Source organism: Salvelinus sp. IW2-2015, unplaced genomic scaffold (assembly GCF_002910315.2).
Source record: "Salvelinus sp. IW2-2015 unplaced genomic scaffold, ASM291031v2 Un_scaffold2276, whole genome shotgun sequence".
In the NCBI taxonomy this organism is placed as follows: Eukaryota; Metazoa; Chordata; class Actinopteri; order Salmoniformes; family Salmonidae; genus Salvelinus; species Salvelinus sp. IW2-2015.
Genome location: NW_019943603.1, coordinates 256,343 through 260,892, shown reverse-complemented (window position 1 = coordinate 260,892; position 4,550 = coordinate 256,343). Strand labels below are relative to the sequence as shown.

Below are 4,550 nucleotides of genomic sequence, written 5' to 3'. Positions count from 1 at the left end.
AAAGAGAGAGAGATTGTTTAGAGATGAGATAGCCTGTGCGCTCGGCACTGAGTCTAGCCTGCATGTATATGTCTAATGGCTAGATGAGCAGTACCAAAGTTTCCGGTTTTGAAGTATTGGCTTATCAATCTCTGAGTTACTTCTCCACATGACCAGCGGCGGCAGCAGTTTTTTTAGTAATCTCGAGGCCTTCGCATTCTATTACGTATATCTTCTCTCAGTTTAGTAATCTTTCTCTGTGAAATAGTACAATCAACATGCTCACTATTCAAGATCTCTTGCACGATAATTAATGAGATCTCCTTCGCCATGAGTAATACCTCCGCCTCTTAGCTATTAGTAATTGGACGTCTCCATTCATAGTTTAGTAATATCACTTTGTTGGAACGCCTAGTTGAGTAATACTTTCACACTCTTCAGTCTAGTAATATTCTCTCAGTTTAGTACAATTACTAGGTCATCAGGATTATGAGGTAGTATCTTATCATACATGGAGTAAGTCATGTAATGTACAATCGGCAAACAGGGATAGTTTCATCTCAGGTATACGTTTCTACATGTCTAGGTGTATACACGTACTTCTCTGCTAGTATTATTAATTTCTCACTGCTGCGTTCCTACGTTGTGTGTATGTCATATTTATTTGGACTCGGCTGGTTTCGAAGTTTATAAAGTCTAAACTTCTCCTACCTCCCATGTTCTCCGTTGTAATCACGTAATCAGATGTTCAGTGCTTCCGAGGACTGCAGTTCGAGATTGTTGGAGTAACTAAAGCTTTGAACCTGAAACGTCCTGCAGTTAGGGCTTATCATCTTACCTCTTTGATATCGGTCGAGTCTCAAATGCATCGAGGATTATTACGTTAATTCTCCATCCTCACAGTCAATAAGGCAAAACTAAAAATCTAAACTCGTTTTCAGATTTGAAGGATACTAGATACATATGGCACTGTCCCTTCTAAGAATGCTTGTAACAGAGTATACTTGCATCTGATGTCTGGAAGCTACCTCACGTGAGTGCATAGTAATTTCCATCTCAGTATCACCAGTAAGAGGCAGGATACATACTCAGCATGTTTCAATAATACTTCACTTCTGTTAAGGTTTTGAGATAATATTTATCTTGAAATGCTCTCTGTCCTCTGTTATATACGTAAGATTACTAATTGTATTCAGTCAGCTTGTGTTAGTCTATTACCTCTCCTGCTCCAGTTTAGATTACTTCAGCTCTGTCTCTCTCTTCACGAAGTTATAGGTTATAATTAATAGCTTGCGTTCTTTCAGTTTAGTAATACTTTCTCCTCCTAGCATCTCCTCACTGGAGTCTCTAGTAACACTCCTCGGTCTATTAGTATAAATTCTTACCTTCTCGTTTTATTGGTTATAGAATATATTCGCTTCTAATGTCACGCTAGCTAGGATTTCTCTCCGCTCTATCATTCATCTCTTTACTGTAAGTTATAGCTCTTCTCTAGTTGTTAAGTATATCATACTCTCTCATTTAGTAATATTCTCCTTGCGCTCCAGGCTCTCTACCTGACGTCTAGTAAGTGTGTGCTAAATATATTCCTACTACCTGCTGTTGACTCACTGCTGTGTCCCAATATTCCTACTACCTGCTGTTGACTCACAGTAGTTACTATGTACTGATAGTAATACATACTATAGAGAAGGTATTGTATAGTCAACAACATTGTGCTGCTTTGTTAATTGATTTGTCCAAGGCTTTTGACACAGTGAATTATTGATGTCTTCCAAGTAAAGCTGTTGCTGGTTTAATGATTATCTCATTGTTACATCACAATGTATTCAGGTTGATGACATGTTAATACTGGAGTGTTGCAGGGGTCTGTTAATACTGAGTGCTGCAGGGTTCTGTTAATACTGGAGTGTTGCAGGGTTCTGTTAATACTGGAGTGCTGCGGTCTGTTATACTGGAGTGTGCAGGTTCTGTTAATACTGGAGTGCTGCAGGGTTCTGTTAATACTGGAGTGGCTGCAGGGTTCTGTAATACTGGAGTGCTGCAGGTTCTGTAATACTGGAGTGCTGCAGGTTCTGTAATACTGGAGTGCTGCCAGAGGTTTCTGTTAATACTGGAGATGGTGCAGGGTTTGTTATGACTGGAGTGTTGGCAGGGTTCTGTAATACTCAGTAGAATAGCTGTCTTGCTCGTCAAGTTGAAGTAATATTTCTTATCACTACAGTTTTAGGTAATATTCTGCTGTCAGTGTAGCATAAGTAGGCTCTTCCAGTATGTTTTACGTTGAATTTCTTGAGCATTTACGTAATATTCTGAGCTTTACACTAACTGTGCAGGTTGAGGATATGACTTCTTCGCTACAGGTGTAGTTATCTATGTTCTCTAGCTCTCATTCAGTTTAGATATATAATTGAGGCATCAGGTTGTTACGTTAAGTGCGATCCATGGCTTCGTTCTCAGTTTAGTAATCTTCTGCATCAGTTCTTATTGACGTAATTACTTTTTCTGTTCACAGTTTAGCTAAGAGACTCTGTCGCCTAGTCTAGCAGTAGAGCTGTCTCTGTTAATACTGAGTAGGAAGTTGCTGCAGGGTTATTCCGTTATCAGTTTTGAGCTACTGATGAAGTGCTGCCTCGGTCAGTTTATTGGTATATATAAACTTCCTGGACTCGCTGCGCTATGGAGCTAATAGTTTCATCATTCTGAGAGTGCTGCAGGGTTTGTTCTCAAGTTGAGTAATATTCTCTCAGTTTAGTAACACTCTCTCAGTTTTGAAAGCTAATCTATCTCTCACTATCTCAGTTTAAGTAATTATCTCTTCTCTCGCATGTTAATAGACTTAATATGGCACGTGCTTCAGTGTGAGTTGTAGTTTTGATTTAACGCTTCAGTTTAGTAGTAATAATCCCTGCTTTTCCAAAGTTGAGTAGATAGCTTATTTTGAGAACTGCAGTTTAGTAGCTTTGTTAATACCTGCTCGCTCACGGCTTGAGTCTGTCCTGTCTTTCCACAGTGAGGTTGAGACTGATCTGTAGCTTGTATCGTGCCCCTGTCTTTCCACAGTGAGGTTGAGACTGATCTGTAGCTTGTATCCTGCCCCTGTCTTTCCACAGTGAGGTTGAGACTGATCTGTAGCTTGTATCCTGCCCCTGTCTTTCCACAGTGAGGAAGCAGCACCAGCTAATCGACATCCAAGGTGAAAGTGCTTTGAAGGAGGAGTACAACACTGCAACAATAGGCCAGTTCTGTGGCTCACTGAATGAAATAACGTTTCCAAACATTTAAAAAGCCCAAAGGATTCTTGTTTTATTCGGGTCCACATTATGTGTGTGAACAAACTTTCTTGGTCATGAATTACAACAAAACAACAGGTCAAGTTTAACAAATGACCAATTGTCAAATGTTCTAAGAATCTGTACATCAAAGATGACAGCAGACTTTGATGCCCTTGCCAAGAGAGTTAGGCGACCAGACCCATTGTTCACATTAAGACTTGAACAAACCGTGACTGGGATTCTTCTTTTTCATGGTGATGGTTATGCAGTGAGAATTATCCAGCAATGCACTTGGCTACATGTCATTTGTCCCCATACGACAATGACTTATTGGACTGAGGTGATTGGATAACTGTAATTATGGCTCACAATGGAGATGAGAAAACAGACCAAATGAAACGGATGCTCTTACCACATGTTACACTCACATTTTAGAATATTTTTTACCCACCTGCTGTTACATTTTGCCTGTTTCCAGTCATATAATATATATCTATTTGTAAGTTACATTGTGACTGTTTGATTGTACTTTACAAGGGTAGAGATGCAGGATCTGTGTGTGTGTTTGACTGTGTCTGTGATGTTATAAATTATATGCATTTTGTGAAAATGTTTATAATGTTTTTTTCTCAAAGACAAGGGTAGAATTGTTCTGCATATACACACCTACAGTGATTCATTGTATTATTCATTTATTTTCGACAAAACTAATGATTGACTTCATTGTATTCAGTTCAATTGAATCAAATCATTTGAATCAAAATAATAATTAGTGAATTGTGGACATTCATTTTTGGAAAAAAGATTGTGGCTCCAGAACATGTTTTGTAGATACTTCCAGATGGCCATCCAGTGTCTGGGACATTGTAACTCAATAGATGCTAGTCAGCCTACAAAGTAAACACTCCTTAGGTAGTGAACACTCCTCAGGTAGTGAACACTCCTCAGGTAGTGAACACTCCTCAGGTAGTGAACACTCCTCAGGTAGTGAACACTCCTCAGGTAGTGAACACTCCTTATGTAGTGAACACTCCTTAGGTAGTGAACACTCCTTAGGTAGTGAACACTCCTTAGGCAGTTGATTTGGCCATCCAATGTCTGGGACATTGTAACTCCATAGATGCTAGTCAGCCTACAAAGTAAACACTCCTCAGGTATTGAACAAAGGCATAAAACGTATTTGGTTGTAATGTTGCAATGTTTTACATCAATGGTGGTCAACCATCCTCCAGGAGAGATAATGGGTGGTCAACCATCCTCCAGGAGAGATAATGGGTGGTCAACCGTCCTCCAGGA

At 39.5% G+C, this 4,550-nt stretch overlaps 1 protein-coding gene across 2 annotated transcripts in view; it reads left to right on the top strand.

Annotated features, from left to right (window-relative positions):
• The window catches only part of LOC112073493 (butyrophilin-like protein 3), a 30,888-nt gene that overhangs the window by 12,612 nt on the left and 13,726 nt on the right, over positions 1-4,550 (top strand). The window lies entirely within an intron of this gene.